The sequence below is a fragment of the Condylura cristata genome, unplaced genomic scaffold (genome assembly GCF_000260355.1).
Source record: "Condylura cristata isolate star-nosed mole 26May11 unplaced genomic scaffold, ConCri1.0 scaffold00014, whole genome shotgun sequence".
Taxonomy (NCBI): Eukaryota; Metazoa; Chordata; class Mammalia; order Eulipotyphla; family Talpidae; genus Condylura; species Condylura cristata.
Window position 1 is genome coordinate 24,450,688 of NW_004567115.1, and position 19,464 is coordinate 24,470,151.

The 19,464-nt window shown below is 41.4% G+C and overlaps 1 protein-coding gene across 3 annotated transcripts in view; it reads left to right on the plus strand.

Annotated features, from left to right (window-relative positions):
• Window positions 1-17,357: 17,357 nt before the first annotated feature.
• PLEKHA2 (pleckstrin homology domain containing, family A (phosphoinositide binding specific) member 2) overlaps window positions 17,358-19,464 on the plus strand; it is a 55,132-nt gene continuing 53,025 nt past the window's right edge. The window contains exons 1-2 of one of the 3 annotated variants that reach the window (XM_012724734.1): window positions 17,358-17,514; window positions 17,855-17,948. The gene's annotated coding sequence lies outside the window, so the exon portion shown is untranslated. The remainder of the gene's footprint in view (window positions 17,515-17,854; window positions 17,949-19,464) is intronic. The other 2 variants (XM_012724735.1, XM_004682259.2) reach the window with 2 other exon arrangements.

A 19,464-nucleotide genomic window follows, 5' to 3' on the forward strand; every position in this document is an offset into this window, starting at 1 on the left:
AACTGAGTTTTCATTCTTGGACATTTCTCCTTTCATCTCCTCTCTCCCAACTCCAAAGTCACATGTAGGAAAAGAGGGAGAAAACAGGTAGAAGCAGTATTTTTCAGCACCATCTTCAATATGGGAAGGACACGGCAAAAACAAATCATGAAAAATCTCGAACTAAAATTGTCCCAAGCCACAGGAAACATTTAGACATTCAGTCCTTTTTCTTTTTCATTTTTCTCTTCATATTTTTTTCCCAATAACAAAAATTCACCAGAGTATTGAGACTCCAGATAGCGAGGTGGACACAGAAATATGAGGAGGTGAAGGAGTTAAGACTTCTTAGAAGGACAGAGATGTTCCCTAGAGGAAGATTGAGGAGGATCACATGATGAGTTGGGGGAGGGAAACACACACACACACACACACAAACTTCTGAACGCAATTAGTTTTTAAAACTCCTGAAACAGGAACTTGCCCTGTGACTCCTGATCTGAAAGTCACAGATCTTGCCTTTCTCCTCACAGTCAGTTCTTCCTTTTGAAGCGTCCATCCACCAAGGTGGCTTGCTGTGGCTGGTGAGGGACTGGTTCCTCTGTGCAGAGAGTCCTTTTTCCTCCAAAACCAAGGGTGGGGTAAGTGGAGGCTGCAAACGTGCACAGGCAGATCTGTATCCCTGGGTTCTCCTGAGGATCAGTTCGGAAAAGATTTGGGGGAGGGGCAAGGGGGTACCCTGTTCTCTCCAAGTAATAAGAATAAGCGGGGGCAGGGTGCAGAGAGAGGTTTTGCCAAATTACAGATGGAGCCGATGAAATCCAGAACAATTCCCAAAGGAGATCCTCCCACATCCACAGGAAGGCCAAAAAAAGGTTTGAAATTCATATTATTTTTGGTGCCTGGGAGAGAGGGGAATGAGAAAGGGCAATGGTGGTGAATAGGGAATAAAGGAGAAAGAAAAAACAAAAAGTTTGGTTGGATCTTTCCTAAGAAACAAATCAGAGGCGCCCCAAATATTAGAAGAAATGTAGCTGGATTGGAATACTATTTTGTGTTTTTTATCCATGGGCTAAGCTGTAGAAGAGAATATTCACAAATTTTATATAAATTTGGTTTCTATCCAGAAAGAAGCGGCTGTTCCTTGTGCTCCTTTTTTCAGCCTCTATTTTTGAGATGACAGGGGAGAGGTGTTTTACCCACACTGCCCACATACCTTCCTGCTGGCTCAAGCTTCATTCCTCGCCCTGGTTTCCTTCAAAAGCTTTCCTCCTTTCCCGAATGTTGTCATTTTATTGCTGTTGTTTCTGCATTCGTTTCTGCTTTGAGTAAGGATGGAAAAATGTGTGTGTGTGTGTGTGTATGTGTATATATATATATGTGTGTGTATATGTATATATATATATATAAATGTGTGTATATATATAAATGTGTATATATGTATGTATATATATATAAATGTGTGTGTGTATATATATATGTATATATATATACATATGTCCATACATATATATATGGACATCATGGTGAGAAAGCATTAATTACATTTGAGAATGAGGTAGAGGGAGAGATTAAAGACCCTCAGTTTTCCTCATCTCTTAAAAATAATGACTTGGATCAGCCAGTTTGCCAGATAAATACATACTGACCACCCAGTTAAATTTAATACTTCAGATTAGTAGTATATAAGTAACTAAAAATCCAACATTATAATTCTTTGTGTTGTCGTAAAGCACCTCCTTGTATTCTGGACTACTGAAAGGAAACCACCTTCATGGTTTGTTGAAAGTTTTAGTGGTGTCTGAAGATATGAGGGAAAGCAATTGATGACTGATAGTAAGTAAAAAAGAAGGAAAGAGAGAGTAGTTTTTTCTTAAAATTAAAATGTCTGGTAATGCCAGAATGTAGAAGAATAGAGAAAAAGCTAAACTGGAGAGTGTGTAGTAAGTTGTAGAAGGCTTGAGGGGAAATGAATTTTATTTGCCTTGGCTTATAAAACCTGCAGATAATGGGTTTGAAGAGAGACAATGACATGCATTCAGCATATGGCATATTTGGTTGATTTATTCATATGATGGAAAAAAGACTGATTAATCTTATTGTTAAATGTTTCTGTTAAAATGAGATCCTAGCCTTAGAATTCCTGTCCCGACAGATTTACAATGTTGATCAATCCAAGTAAATGACTATTTTGTGAAATATATTTGGCCGGAAAATGAAAACAAACCAAAACAAAGCTGTAAATAGGTCAATCCAAATGATTTCTCTGTATAAATGAATTATATAATTAGAAAGAATCACACACATAATCACACACGCACAAAAATCTTTGTGTTTAATGTAGTTTTTGAACCACTTTGCACAAGTGATGTTGAAATAATGGAGACCTAAAGTGTACACAGTTATTAGGGAATCAGAGCTGCCAGGGTTAGTATGAGAGGTCGATTCACATTGGGCTTCCTCTAGTCTCTCTTTTCACACTTGCCCTCTCTTACTTCCAAAAAAGGAAGGAAAGGCATTGCTCCTGGCTGTAGAAATCTCCAGGGTCAAAATAATGGACAATTAGAGTATTTATGTTTATGCTGAGGAAGCAAAAGTCTTTCATAACAGATAAGAAAACATTTTATATGTTAGGTGCTTTCCATAAAGCTGGGAGAAAACTGTAGTTGAGTTGACTACTGGTAGATCATTAGAATACCTTTTTTAACATAATTAAAAAAAAAAGATTTTTTTTATTGATGCATACAAGAACTGGGGTACAGGCCAGAGGTATAGGGGTGGGGGTGTTGAGAGGATCCACCAGAGAAAGAGGGGGAGCAGAACAGGCAGATCAATGCTTTCCTACTGAGGAAAGCAGTAGGCAAGACAGGAGAGGTTTGACATGCTATGTGGGTCACCTCCCTGATGGGGGATCAAACTCATTGCTGCAGTGACTGCAGAGAGCTCCATAGTGCTGTGTTTCAACTCATTAAGCCATCAGGGAGGGCCTTAAGAGACTATTTTTTAGAGCAGTTTTAGGTTCACAGCAAAATTGAGCAAAAAGCCCATATGTGCCCAACCTCCCCCATAGACTAATTACTGAAAGGCAATTTCAAAGTGATACCTATCCTGTAACTCTGCCATTCAAAGTCTAGAATGACATTGCCAAGTACAACCCTGCTCAAGAACAAATTTCAAGTTCCCCAGAAAAGGTGAACTGGCCAGAAATCTTCACACAGGGTTTATATTCAAAGAATTGAGTCATTCCAGGGTCCCTCTGAAGCTACACCAGAAATATATCTTCCTTCTTGTCAACCCTGGACACAGTCATAACAAAACTCCTAACAGCTACTTTTACTTGTTAATGTGAGCAAGGTTCTTCAGTGCTTATGTTCATAAAAATGAGAAGTAGGGTTAGTATTAATGCTAAACATACCCATTTTTGAAATGAGTAATTAATTGATGAACATTTAAACTAATTACATGGATGGGTAAATACATGAAAATCCCTGTATTTCAAAACCCATCTTTATCCCTCTCATTAAAAGAATAATTCCAATAATGTTTCATTGTTTTATGTTTAATGATCTGTGAAATAGATATCTTGTTACTGATAATTGTAATGATGATTTAATTTTTTTTAAAAGATTTATTTATTTGTACATACAGAACTGGGGTACAGGCCAGAGGCTCAGGGGCGGTGAGCCAGAGACAGATTGGGGAGCAGAACAGAGCAGGCAGAGCGACAAGGTACAATGCTGAGGGGAGCAGCGGACGGGCCAGGAGAGGTCTGCCTCGCCATGTGGTCACCTCGGGGCAGGCGGGAATTGAACTCATGCGGAAGTGACTTCAGCTTCTCAGTGCAGTGCTTTAATCCGCTGCGCCACCAGGGAGGGCCATGATGATTTAATTTTAAAAAATGTTTTAACACAGAGCCTTATGGTCACAGGATCACATATGCATTTTTTTTTGTCTCAGAAAACATGATTAGGTAATCCATAAAAGGTGACCAAATAGTACACATTCAAATAATAATTTAAAAAATCATAAAAATATAACATTTTTTTATATGGAGCTAACTTTTTAGGGCAAGTGGCACAAAAAGATAGTTCCAAAGGACAAGAATGATTTAGCATTTCTGATGGTTAACAAACTACTCACTCATTTTGAAAAAAGAATGATGGAAAGTGTCAGATTACCAGGGCACTTATATTCTACTGAATACATTTAAGAAGAGTGATGGAATGGTATTATTTGAAAGCATTCCATATTAATAATCTGCAGCATACATCCTTTGTAACTGCTCTAACCATGATTAAAAGTTACAGATGTCAACTTACAAATAAATGTGTGAAGGGATACAATTTTCTGCATTTTGGGGTATGCAGGGGAAGTTTGAAGACTATTGCTCTAGATCACTCTCTTGCTGACATTTCTGCTCATAATACACTACTTCTGTTTCCAGCTCCTTTCCATCTTTGAACAATAAAAACTAGCCATCCATTTTCCTACCATGTCAGAGGTTTCCTCCTCCAAAACTCTTTGCACCTCATTGTGCTGCTCTTCTACTCTGAACTGGGTGGTAGTTCAAAGTCATGGTACAAGGCCTGAAATTGCAGAAACCAGAAATAAATCAGCCCCTAGAGCTCACGGCTGAACTATTTCAAGAATATGCAGTTACATTTCAGTGGCCATGATTTGACTCATGGCATACGCAGTAACATGCAATTACAAGCTGCATTCAACGGACTTCTGTGATGCCTGCTTGTTACTGTTGCCTGAACACAAGCAAACCACAGTAGGGTTTTAGGGTCACTAATTGACATGATCTAACCAACCCTGATGGACACCCTGTCAGAGAGTGACCTTCTCATGCATCACCTGAGGTGGTGCAGCTTCTTCAAGTATTTACAACTTTCTTTTAAAGGAAGGAATAAAAATGAATTGAATAGCATGGCCCACATAGCAGAGGAAATGTACTTGAGGTTCTTGAGGGAAGCTACGTAATAGGCATGGTAGCCGGTCAGGGCAGAAGGGAACAAAACTGGCTGCTCCCACGAGAACTGTAAAGGAGATGTTAGTTCCCCACAGTGTGAAGTCCTTCCAGCCAATATGCCAAAGCAGTGTGTGGCATTTGGAAGTGATAACGCCCTGCTAATCTAGGGTCAAGAAGGATATGTTTCACCACTAGTGTTTTGTTTTTAATAGATAATATTTATTTAAACACAAAACGTTCACAATATTTTTTATGCTAGATTTTTTAAAATTAAGCTTATGTTAAGATAATTGTAGATTCACATACTTTAGAAAGAAATGTCCCAGAAGTCCTGTTATCCTTTACCAGTTCCCCACTGTGAGGTAAACCATGAGTATCACAACCAGGATACTGACGTTAAAGTGGAGAGACCGAACATCTCCCTCAGCACGTGGATGCCTGTGTTGCCCTTTTGTAGACACACATGCTTCCCTGTTAGCCTATTCCCTCCTCACCCCTCAGCCAGGTCTCCATTTCTATAATTTTGTCATTTAAGAACGTTGTATAAATGGGGCCCTCCCTGGTGGTGCAACCGGTTACAGCACAGCACTAAGAAGATAGCTACAGCCACCTCAGCACCAGTTTGATCCCCTGCCCCAGGCAGACCTCTCCTCACCCTCCCGCTGCTCCCCTCAGCAGTGTACTTGTCAATATGCCTGTTCTGCTCCCCCCTCTGTCTCTGGTGAATCCTCTCACCTACCACACCTCTGGCCTGTACCCCAGTTCTGTATGCATAAATAAATTAATCTTAAGGAAAAAAAGTGTTGTATAAATGGAATCAGCCATAAAGTATGTACTTGTTTGGATTAATTTTTCTCATGCACCACAATTCTCTGAATATTTATCAAGGTTATATGTACCCAGGTTTACTTTTATTATTATTTTTGAATAGTAGTCCATATTAGGAATCTACCAAAGTTAAACTATTCATCAGTTGAAGATCATTTGGATTATTTCCAACTTTGGGCTACTATCTATAAAGCTTCTATAAGCATTTATGTGTGGCTTTTGTGTGAAGGTGTGTCTTCATTTCTCTGGGATGAATGCTCATGAACACAACTCCTGTGTCATATGATAGCTGCATGCTTCTATATTTTTTAAACTGCCAAACTTTTCCAAAGGGCCATTTCACAGTCCCACCACCAAAAGTAACAAGATCTGCTTTCTTTCCATCCTCACCAGTACATCTTTTTAAAGATTGATTTATTCATTCGTACAGAACTGGGGTACAGGCCAGAGATGCGGAGGGTGAGAGGATTCACCAGAGACAGAGCAGGGTGCAGAACAGGCAGATTGACGAAGTACACTGCTGAGGGGAGCAGCGGGCGGGTCAGGAGAGGTCTGCCTCGTCATGTGGGTCTCCTCCAGGGCAGGCGGGAATCAAACTCATGCGGAAGTGGCTTAAGCTTCTTAGTGCTGTGCTTTAACCGCTGCACCAGGGAGGGCTTGTCATTATTTTTTACTTTACCCTTTCTGATAAGTGTGTAGGTCAACCTCTAACTGGTTTTTCTTATTAATGTACAATTTAAACAATCTTTTGACTCTTTTTCCATGTGTATTGATATAATTGACCTCTAAAATTGTATTAAAGTGTACACCCTAAAAATCTGATCCATATATATGCTGGGAAATGATTCTCCAGTAAGTGTAGTTAACATCTATAATTTCATATGGTTACAATTTTTAAAATTCATATGCTTACAACTTTTAAAATTTACCATCTAAGCATATTTCAAATGTATAATACAGTATTTTCAACTTAGAGTCACATCAGATCCCTAGAACCTAGATGTTTGTACCTTAACCCACTTGCCCCACTCCTGACTCTCTGCCTCTAGCAATCATCAGTCTGTTTTGTTGAGATGAGTTTGGCTTTTTAAAATCTCTTCTATAAGTGAAATCATAGAGCTTTTGTCTTTCTCTGTTTGACTCATTTCATTTAGCTTAATGCCTTCAAGATCCATCCACATTTTTCACAAGTTGCCAACTTCATTCTTTTCTGTCACTGAGAAATATTCCATTGTATATGAAACTTTTTTTTTGTCCACTTATCCACCCATGGACACTTTGGTTACTTCCATATTTTGCCTGCTATACGTAATGCTGTAATGAACATAAGGTACAGAAAAATTTTTAGGAAAATGATTTTGCTCCCTTCAGATAAGTACCAGAGAGGGGCTGCTGAATCAAATTTCTTTTTCATTTTCTGAGAAAACATTATGCTGCGTTCCGTAATGGCGGCACCAATTTACAGTCTCACCAACAGCACAGAGAACTTCCTTTCTCCCCCATCCTTGCCAGCACTTGTTATCTCTTGTCTTTTTGATCGTCTTTTTAACAGGCACAAGAGAGATCTTATTGTGGTTTTGATTTGCATCTCTCTGACAATTAGTGATGCTGAGTATCTTTTCATGTACCTTTGGGCCAACTGCATATCTTGTTTTTGTTTTTTTTTTAAAGATTTGTTTATCTATGCATACAGAACTGAGGTACAGGCCAGAGGTTCAGGGGCAGTGAGAGGTTTCACCTGAGACAGAGTGGGGAGCAGAATGGGCAGATCAAGGAAGTACACTGCTGAGGGGAGCAGCAGGCCGGTCAGGGTCAGGAGAGGTCTGCTGCCAAGTGGGATCTGCGGGATGGGGGGAGGGTGGGGGGGATTGGGGGAGTATCCAACTGAAGCAACTGCAGACTGAAGCTGGATTGCAGTGCTGCGCTTTAACCCCTATTCCACCTTGGAGGGCCCATCTGCATATCTTCTATGGAAAAATTCTGTTTAGTTCTTCTGCCCAGTTTTTATATGGATCATCTGTTATCTTTGCTATTGAGTTACATGACTGCTTTATGTATATAGGGAATTAACCTCCTATCAGATATAATTTGTAAATATTTTCTCACCTTTAGTAAGTTGCTTGTTCATTTTTGTTGATGGCTTTCTTTGTTGTACAGAGCTTTATTTTTTCTTTATAAAATCATTTTTAATGTTCTCTAGCTTTTCTTTAGTGTGATCTTTTATTTATTTTTAAATTTTATTTATGTGTATTTTACACCATTGTTCATTTTGTACAGTTTGCTTTCTCTTCTCAGGTGTGGTCCCCAAGAATCCCACCAGCAATTCCACCCCCACCCCCCACCATCTTGCCATAGTCCCTGTGTCCTTCCCTCCTGTTTTGATTTCTCTCCCTCCCCCTCCCCTGGACAATGACTGATTTATAGTTGCTTGTTCATTCTTTTTCTTTATTATTATAAGTTTTCCCTGATCCCTTATTTGTTCCCCTATAGTCTTCCTATAAGTGAAACCATCTGCTATTTTTCTTTTTCCTTCTGGCTTATTTCAAAGTGTGATCTTATTTATTTATTTATTTTAAATATATGTATGACATCATCCTTCATTGTTGTACAATGTGTGATTTCATTGTCGTGCAGAAGCTGTTTAGTTTGATGTAGTCCCACTTATTTTTGCTTCTGTTGACTTTGCTTTTGGTATCAAATCCAAAAAATCATTGTTGAGATCAGTATAGAGGAGTCTGTCCCCAGTGATACCTTCTAGGAACCGTATGACTTCAGGTCTTCAATCCTCTTACTTTATACAATTTTCTTTCCACTTTTTATTTGTAAGTTCTTTTATATGAGCATTACACCTCAGAAGTGATCCCTCCCTAAAGCAGCCACTTCTACAGCAAAATCATGTGAAACTTTCCACCCAAGATAGAGGCACCGATCACAGTTCAACCAACTTTTCCTACCCCCTCTCCAGGAAGGAAGACAGCCTTACGCATATTTAACCTCTGCGAGTAAATTACTTTCCCCCCTTTGTGGTTGTCAGCTATTCCATTTAAAGATAAAGGAATAAGCCGAATAAGGTGATTTTCCTCTCCATTCCCACCCTTCATCCATCTCTTACAGCTTCTTCACGCTCCTGCTCTTTCTAACTTGCTGAGGACTGGGAAACTACAAAACTGGAACTTTTGAAATTAGATGTTCAATCAGAATCAATAAGCAAGTGTAAGAAAGTCATCTTAATACAAGGTCTTTGGCTTTTCCAGGTCTTTCCCCTCTTACTTTCTGAGCACCAGGAGTTCTTGTTCCAGAGACTGAAGTTGCAAAAAGGGTGACCTCTAGGTCAGGGTCAGGGTCCTGTGTGTATCTTCACTGCTAGGGACTGCTGACATTGCCTGCCACCAGATGCTGGTGGGTGCATTTCACAGTTTACCCAGTTAGAACATCCACAACATCATTAAGTAAGAATAAATTTAGTTTGTTATTGTTTAACTTCTAAATGAGGGCATTACTCTGGACTGGGCTTAATTCTCCAGCCTAGTGTTACACTTAATTTTAATATAGTTTGACAGACATGTGGAGTCATCATACAAGTTATGATGAGTTTTGAAAGAACATTCCTGAGCAAATTATGTCTCCAGTGACTCATACTAATTTTCACTAGGTCTGGGTTTCAAATTGCAATTCAAGTTCTGTATATCTTTTCCAGTGACAAGGATTTTAATATGTATGGGTACAAAGTTGATTAAAATTTTTGAAAAATGAATCCACAGATTGGTAGATATTTCTAAGGTGAGGAGAAAGTTCTAAGGCTCTTTTTTTAAAAATCAGAAAGCAGTCATGAAATCTCCAAGTACCTCTAAATTAAAAATGACTTACTTTTAAAACTAACATTTTTTTCTCTAATCATAAAGCAATATGTTTATTGAAGAAAATTTGGAAAATTCAGAAATCAAAAATGCTTTTAAAAATCACTTATAAACCTAGCATTAAAAAATTAATGTTAGCCTTCATAGGCATATCCTTGCAAAACTAAGTATTTTCATTATTGAACATACATGCATATCATGACTATCTCTCAGGAGGAAAACTGTCTTTGGAGGATGAAAGTAGAACAAATATCAGCTCTTTACTCAGAATATTTTTTTAAAAGATTTATTCATTTATGCATATAGAACTGGGGTATAGGCCAGAGGTGCAGGGGCAGTGAGAGGATTCACCAGAGACAGAGTGGGGAGCAGAACAGGCCGATTGACGAAGTACACTGCTGAGGGGAGCAGCAGGTGGGCCAGGAGAGGTCTGCCGTGCCATGTGGGTCACCTCCCGGACAGGCAGGGATCTAACTCATGCTGAAGTGACTTTAGCTTCTTAGTGCTGTGCTTTAACTTGTTGCATCACCAGGGAGGGCCCCTTTACTCAGAATATTTTATACTTTTTAAACTCTCTACTATGTACATATGCTTCCTATTAACAAAATAATGGACAGGTCTAAATGCAAATATCCTTTTTGCTTGTCTTTGTTTTACAATAATCAGCTTATGTTGCAAACGACTGATACTAAAGTCAACCTACTTGACTGACTACCAGAAGCATATCTCGGAAAAAACTGATAGAGTTTATTTCAGCTAATTCACCCACAAGTATTTACTAATAGCAGCCCCTATAGAGGCTGAGTGCTGAGGAAATGAATTATGTAACCTGTCTAAGCACACACACAGTTAAATACAGTGCTGCTGCATGGTCCAGGATCCAGAGCTATTCATCCTGTCTCCGATTCCACAGGCCTAGCCCTTCCCATACAATCACAGGGCACATGTCACAGACCAGGAATCCTAGTGACGCTCTGCACTTATTCAAATGGATGGAAAAACAAGGCCATCAGCATGAATCGATAGGAACGGTGCATGTGGCTAGCTGACTATTATTTCTGGGGACAGGACACACACTGGTTTTGAGCTTTATCTTAGTGTCAGGTTTAGTTAGATAGTATTTTCCAAACTTAGTGAATAATAAACAGTTTTGACATATGCTTGTATGTGCTATGTGTATTTGTGTCTGTTTTCCTAACAAAATACTAGAGAATGGGTGGCTTAAACAATGGAAATTTATTTTTTAATGGTTTTGGAGGATGGAAGTCCAGTTGGTCATGTTCTGCCGAGGACTTCGGGCTTGACCTGCAGATGGCCACATCCCTGCTGTATCTTTCGAGGTGTACAGAGGGAGATTGCTTCCTCTTCCTGTAAGTCCATAGATCCTGTTGTATTGTATCCAGCCTTATGACTTCATTTAACATTAATTACCTCTCCAAAGCTCTGTCTCCACATATAGTCACGCTGTGCGTTAGGTCCTCAACATATGATTTTGGGGTTGGGGGGCATAATTCAGTTCAGAGCTCGCTTTCTCTCTCTCTCTGTGTACAGACATCTGTGTGTGCGTGTATGTATGCATATATACAGCAGCTTACTTCACTATCATAGGCATCTTGGATATATTAATATTGTATACACATATAATCAAGTATTTATGATATATATCCTACATTAATGTACTGTGTATATCTTATACATAGGATAAGAGAAATAGCAGTAAGAGACAATAATAAAGTAAAATCAAATACATAAATAAGTATTTATATACACACATTTTTATTTATATGTGTGTATATATTTTTATTTATATGTGCATGTAAACAGATACAAGATACCTGTGTGCATATGTGCTTGTGTGTGTAAAGATTAAGATTGGTGTTCCAATCCAACTTGGAGGCCTTCCTGGTGGTGCAGGGGTTAAAGTCTCTGCTGCTGCACTATCAAGCTATCCCTATCACTGCCCCCAGAGTTCCTTCCAGGCCAGGGAGCTGACCAACTGGCCTCTTCTTTTGCTCACTGCTTCACTCAGCAGTGTTAATTCAGTAGATCTGCCTGTTCTGCTCCCCACTCTGTCTCTGGTGAATCCTTTCAACCCCATACCCCAGTCCTTACATGCATCAATAAATAAAAATCCAACTTGTAAAATGTAAATGTGTGTGTTTATATATATAATATATATGTGCGTGTATCTAATAATATCTGTTTATATTTTATAAGTTGGATTTTATATACAAACAGGTGTTTTACCAAGTTTTATCTTTTTTTATTTTATTACTGTTCTTTACTGCTACCTCCCTTATCATGTAGATAAAAACAGCCAATGTTTCTCCCCCTCTTTATTTTCCAGTTCTTAAGACTGAGGAGTTAGGAGGTAACACTGGGTGTTGAGCAAGTGTAACTGACCTGAGAGTAAGAGCTCACGAATTCAGTTCGAGACAGACTGTGATTCTGAGATTATATCTCTCTCCTTAAAGCCTAAATACTTCTACCTGTAATTTGAGAATAATAATCTACAATCCTATGAGAATAGGAAGAAAGGGTAGCTAATTTATCATGTAATGTTAGCTCTTTGTGATAAAAGTTTCAAAATGAAATGTCATGATTTTAATCTAAAAGCATAGTACTGATTTTAAAAAACGTAACACAAATTCTTAGCACTTGTCATATTCCCTAAGGACATGGATTTATTCAGTCTCAACACCAAAAATATGAGCTAGGTAATCTGCGATCACCGCCATTTTGCAGAAACAGAGTAGTGACTGGTCCATGGCTATGAAGATCAAGGGAATCAGGAAAACCCTGCAGTCTGGTGCTATGACCCTATGACCCAGTCACTAAGCAGTCATAGTGAAATTGCTTACTTATTTCTAATGCTGTCAACAACCCTCAGTGACTTTGGGAAATTAAAGTGATAAGTATCCTATTATTTAACCTTATTTATTAGTTATTGCTATGTCACTACATTACTACTTCGGTTACTAATTCATTAGTTTATCAATAAAGATCCTACACCACCTTCCCTGTTTTATTCCCATGAAATGCTTTTCTCTGTCCACTGTTCTCCAGCTGAAATGGATCAGTCATGCTTCTCTGAGTAGGACTTCTCTTGCAGTCCTACTTTGATGCTTTGCCCTTGGTAATCCCTTTAGCTGAAACCCACCTTTTCTCAGAGTGCCATCTCTCCTTCATGTAGTTTCTCCTGCACCTTTCAATTGCAGCTGGTTACAATTTTCCCACAGAATTCTGTTTGTACCCGTGTATTTGTTTCTTAGTTTTATGATAATTATTTCTGTATACATTAATCCCTTTCATACTATGTGATGGACTGGAAGGTTTCAATATGCTTCCTCATAGAGCTTTTATATTTTCTTATGAAAATTTTTAATTTTTATTGCCCTCTTTTGATAACAAAGCTTATGCATGTTTTTTGAAAAAGAAAAATTCAAACTACATCTCTTAGAAAGTGAGATCTATCATTCTAACTCCCCCTCCCAAGTCCTAAGTTCTGAGAACTGTGGTTTAACACTTTGGAGTGTAATGTTCTAAACATTTTTCATGTCATCAATGCACAAAGTTTTTATTTACAGAAATGGGATTATATTATGTGGACATACAGCTCTGCATTTTTTTCCCCCCACTTAAAATAGTTCTTCCCATATAGTGGTATATCTCAGTTTTTAAAATAGCTGCCTGGTTTATGATTCTATTGATGTACTAGTATTTACTTATTACATTTAATACTTATTGATGAGCAGTACAGTGAGTTCCAATTTCACCATTATACAATTGCTGCAGTAAAATATATGTGAGTGTGTATGAAATATAGATGTATATATATACCAGTATAACATATACCCCACATATAACACATATTACTAAGATATGACTTTCTGTAGGACACATATTTGAATATGAAATTGCTAGGTGAAATGGAATGGATATTCTAAATAATGATACTTATTTAAAAATATGAAGGGAAATTGTTTTTTCTGTAGTCTTCACAAACTTAGCAGTTAAGAGGGCAGGCTCTGACATCAGGTCACATAACTTTGTACCTAGATTTGTTCTCTATGCTTTAGTCACTTTATAAATGGAGAAGTAATAGTACTTTGCTCCCAGTATTGTAAGATATAAGTGAGATAATACACATAAAGCAATTTGCATTTATTAACTACCTGGAAAATAAGTAAATGAAAGAGAGGAGGGAAAATGGCAGTAAATTCAGATAATTGTTGAATGAGTAGGACTGATTGTAACAGTAGTCTGAGTAGCCTTTCTGGAAATGGATGGCCCAAAAATGTCCATACTTTGTAATTGAAAGCAATAGTGCTATTTATTAAAAACAGTGGGATTAAAGATATAATGTAGTAACTTGGGGTGATTCTGTGCAAAATTAACTGGCCTGAACCAGGATCACTCAAGAATCTTGGCCCCTGTAGCTCCACACTTTCCCCAATAAAACTAACTGACCCCAACTGCAGCCTGATGCCTTATGTAATGTGTATCTCTAAGGATAGAGAGGAATGCAGTTCCCGGGAAGGTGCATCACTCACAACTGAAGGTTATTAGGTCATCCAGTTACTCATCCATTAACATTAAAAATGAATAGAAAGTACATGAAATAAATGGATAGCATTGTGCATAAAGCTTTCTGTTTAGATTCTTGGGTTCTGGGTTGGAAGTCTCCATCTTCTAGCTTTCCTATACCAATGCTAGAAGAAACTGGGTGTGGTAAGCCCTGGGTTCTAGAACCAACTGTCATTCACTAGCTATAAAACCTTAAGCAAGTTGTCGAATTTCCTCTTTCAATGATGTGACAACAGGACCAAAATAGCTGAGGTAAAATCCTGTTTTGACATTCCTTTTCCCCCAGGCAGTCACGTTTTCAGACAGGGCTGTTTATTGCATTGAAAAAGAAATTAATGCATAAAATCAGAAAAATGGAAATAACTTTCAAAATGTGTCAGTCAAGAGATAGCAAAAGGAGGACAGTGGACAAGTGACATCTGCTCTGTGGTTCCCAATACAGCAGGAGATGGTGGGGGTTAAATGATGAAACACCCCAAAATCCAGGAGTAGAGGAACTGAAGCAGGGCAGAAATTTGTAGTGCAGCTGGAGTCACCTTCTGGCTAGGGTCAAATGGAGCAGTAAATAAGGTTTCCTGTGAAATATTAGCATCATCCAAAGGGTACTGACGATCTTCCCCTCCACCCAAGATGTTCTCACTTCCCCTCACAGGTAATTGTGTCTGTCCTCTCACTATCAGTATTTTTAAATTTTTTTTTTAAGATTTATTTATTTATGCATTCAGACTGGGGTACAGGCCAGAAGTGCAGAGGATTCACCAGAGACAGAGTGGGGAGCAGAACAGGCAGACAGATTAAGTACACTGCTGAAGGGAGCAGCGGGCGGGTCAGGAGAGGTCAGCTGCGCCATGTGGGTCACCTCCGGGGTGGGGATCCAACTCATGCTGAAGTGGCTTTAGCTTCTTAGTGCTGTGCTTTAGCCTGCTGCGCCACCTGGGTGGGCCCTCACTGTCATTTCTAAGCTCATTTCCTTCTTGAGACATCCCCTCCTTCGCTACCTCCCCTGGTCCCTTCCCTTTCCATACGCAGAAATCATGTTGTTCTGCAAGCGAACAGTACTGACTCTCAGTGCCTCACCCACAGCACTGCCAGGAAGGATACAGGCTGCCTCGAAGGTCCAGGACACTTGTCTCCTCTCAACAAGCCTCAAGGCCTTTGGCTCCTCATTGTATGCAATATAGTAGTGCTCAGAAAATATTTGTGGCTCTGTGATTGAGTGACTCAGGCAGGTCCCATGGTGAGGAGAGTTTTATGGGTTTTTAATAGGAACCATACCATGAAACCTGAGACTTTTACCTCATTACTTATACTGGAACCCCTTCAGTTCCAGTTGGAGTGCCTTAGCGTTGGATGGAATTTTGTTCCTTTTCATGCTGTAAACTGTAATCTGATTTTTAAATTAAAAAACATTTTCATAGCCCCTACTTGATGTTCCACAGTAATCCAAACGTTTACAAATGTTAACTCATTTACTCTTCATAATGACCCAGATTTAGAAAACCTGCATGAAAGCTTAAGGAGCTTCCCCCAGGGGTCAAAGTTAAGAAATAATATAGCTGGGATCCAAACCCAGGCCATTTGATTCTGGAGAATATGCCCTTCAACATTCTATGCTGCCTAAAATTTATGGGAGTGGCAAAAATCGTCTCAGGCCGGAAAAAAAACCCACACATAAACCAACCCAAAAATGTTGATATATTTATTTCAAAGGAAATGGCTTTTTTTTTTCTTCTTGTGTCCCCCCTTCCTTCCTCATTCAATGCAAAATGTTCTCAAAAGCAAACAGCCTTTTTTTCACACCTGAGAGCTCAGGGTGTCTCATTGTGCTTTGGCAATCAAAATGGAAGAGGAAACTTGGGTAGTTTCATCACTGGAGATTTCGGGGTGTGTGCTGCCTATCGGTCGTCCTTCAGCCTTCCCCCTAGCTCACAGGGCTTGCCTCCTGCCCCTACTCTTAGTTACCTCAGGTTCTAGAGATTCTGGAAAGGTCTGCCTTTCCCCTACAAAACTGGAAAGCGAACCAGCCTTTCCGTCACTGACATTACTCAGTCTTTGTCCTTGACTCCTCTTCCTCAAAGACTTCTACGACCGGGACCGTCTAATTTGCATTCACATTAGAATTCCCAGGACCCGCGTCTCGCGGTCCTCCTTCCCGAGGCGAATCCACTATGTGCCTGCATTTCAGATGTTGCGTGTCTGACTTTATGCATACTTAGATGTCTATTTTCCCACGTGGGAAGCTGGAATCAGAACCTGATAGACCTGCCATTGATTGTGGGACCCAGGAATATTACTTCATGTCTGAGTCTCGGTTTCCTCATCGTCAACGGGATTGATACCCACAGGGATGCCGTGTGAGTCAAATGAGATAACGCAGGGGCTGCACTCGCGAGCGCACAGTCGTTTTCTTAAGTTCCCTTTGGCTGTAGTTACTGCGTGCTTGTGTATTTCCCATTTTATTTTTTTTCCCCCAGAGCACCCTCACCCTCCGAGGCAGGAAGGGCGTCTTTGGGCCACACTTTGAAAATAATTCTTATATCCCTATTGGAAAGTAGGGCTCCAGCGGGCTCTTAGCGCACATGCAGGACAAACCGGAAGAATCTACGCAGCTTCTCTGGATCCAGACTCTGAAGCTAGTCCTGTGGCCCCAGAAAGTCTTAGGGTTCAGGATCCTAGGGAGGCCCAGCTGAAGTCGCCGATTGGGGCTTAGTGAAGAAGAAATGGGATTAAAGAGGGAGCCCGCGCTCCACCTCGCCTCCCATCTTGTAAGATGCCCTCAGCCCGGGGCTCCTAGGACGCTCTGGACACCTGCTGCCCCCGGCTCGGCTCAAGAGGCTGGGCCTCCCTCCGCTCGGCCTTTTCGGCCGCTGGAGTTCCCACCTGAGCTGCCGCCAACTAAGAGCGAGGTGGTCTGGTGGGTGCCCGCGGGCAGCCTCCGGGGCAGCTCCGCCCCCGCCTCCTCCGCGCAGCCCGAGGCGCCCGGCCGCGCCCCCTCCCAACCCGCGGCGCCCCGGCACCCCTCTCCTCCCCCGGCTGGCTCCGCTGAGCATTGTACTCACATCCGGGGCTGGGTTTTGCTTTAATGCGAAACGTAATTAACCCGGAAAAAAGAGCCGAGAGACAAGAGAGAAGGAGGGGGTGGGGGGTAGGGGGGGAGAAGAGCGACAAGCGCCGAGAGTTTGCGGCGAGATAAAGAGATCCCCCGAGAGCTACAGCCCAGTCCGCGGGAGACGCGCTTCTACCCCAATGTAACCCACCCTGCCCGATTCCCGGCCCCTGCACGGCGGGGTGAGTTGGGCGCTCTCGCGGGCATGGGCGCAGAGTCGCAGAGGGGGTTCGCAGGGGCAGGCGAGGGCTGGGGGAGCAGGGGGAGTCCGGGCGGGGGCACCGAGGGCTCAGCGGGGGTGGGTGCGTCCTCCTTAGTGTCTGGCTGCGAAGGGGCAAGTACCTGGAGGCCCTGGCCGCAGACTCTAGTCCCCGGGAAAGCCCCGAGGGCAGCCCTTCCTCCAATCTCCAGTAGTGTCCGGGGTGGCCAAGGTCGCTGCCGCCAGGGGTCGGGCTGCGGGGGTGGGGCTGCGGGAGGGTGGGGGCGGGTGTTTTGCTGAGCTGCATTTTCTCACGTTTGCAGCGGCGAAACTTCTCTGCGGGTTCTGGCGCAGGGCATCCGTCCCGCAACAACTGCCCGGGCTGCAGGTAGGGGAGGAGAGCAGAGAACGTCCCAGGCAAGTCCCGTGGGTACGGATTGGGCTATGGAGACTCATCTTTCTCGTCCCGTATTACCTGATTATGTGACAGGCCCAGAACACTCCCTTAGGAGAAAGCTCTCCTTTCCTCTGGGTCTGCCCGGCGCCCTCGGGCTTCTGGAACGCGGGGCTGTAGGGCTGACTTGAAGGGAAACTGGGTTTGGTGCCAGCTTGGGAAAACAGCTGAAGGGGAGCGCGCACTTTTTCTCCCACCTAATTCTTCTTTACCTTACAAGCTTCCTTTTTCTACTTACTTCTGAAGACTGTTGTGTGTGTGTGTGTTTTAAGAAGAAAAATGAAGCCTTGTAGAAGGATAGTGTCCAGGCTTGTCCCGCGAGGAGGCACAGTTGGGCGGCCTTTTGGGAATAACACATCTCCTCCCCCGAGGCAGCTATTCCCTCAGCCTTTCCCCGTAAGGTTTCCTTCCTTCTTGGGGAGCATAGACTCAAGATGTAGCTTCCCTTTCGAATTTCTTTTCTTATCCCTCCTCCTTTGCTTCTGTAGGACTCCAAATGTGTATTGTTTGTTTGTTTTCAGAGAATACACTGCAGACAAGAGGGAGGGAGGAGGCTTTCTCCAGGGGTGTTTAGCTGTGGCCCTTTGAGGCACCTCAGAAACCTGAGGGGTGGTGGCACTCACTCTGAACTTCCCAAGTCCTACTCATGTTGTTCTTAATATATACCATGACCCCTTTATCCTCCTTTCTGGAGCTTCATCATTTTCTTAGTGGGAAAGCCTTCAGGAAGAGTAAAGCCCAAGAGCTAGGAAGAATAGAAATTTTTGTTTTCTGTTTCGCTTGCATCCGATTGCAGTTATTGGATGAGGACATGGAGCACATGATGAACAGAAAGCTGCCACTTTCTTCAGCGTGCTTACATTCTGATGAAGGACAGGGGCAAGCATCCTAGAACCCAAAGTCAGTGCTAAAAAAGAGGTTCTGCCTGGTTGGAGAAACCAGGTGCCACATAAAGGCAGGTGATTTTTTTCCTTAGCAAAGGTTTAGCTGTAGGCTAAAACCTGGCCAACCCCATATTTGACATCTAGTAGTTGCTAAGTAAATATTTGTTGAATGAATAAATGACTGCAAGCACATTGTACCTGTCCAAAGGGAAAAGAGCCTTATGGCAGTGCCTCAAGCTTAAGAAATTAGTTCCACCAACTTGGTTATGTGAGGGTTTGTTCTGGGTGTTGCCATTAGACCTAAGTATCTTTGGGTTCTATTTGTAACAACTTTTTGCAAAGTATCAATGGCACCCCTAATGGAGTTCTAGCTGTCAGAGTGGGAGACTTGCTCAGTTTATAAATAGATAATCAAATAGGTATTGATTTGGAAACCACCTGCTCTTGTGTGGAGACTTTGCAAATGCTGCTTTTCCTTGTTGGTGCTTTCTTCTCTCTTCTGTTTAAGGAAGTGGGGGCTGCAGATCCTCTCATGTCATTTTAGTGTGCTGAAACATGTTCAGGTCAACATTTTACTGAGGTTGAAGGACCTGCA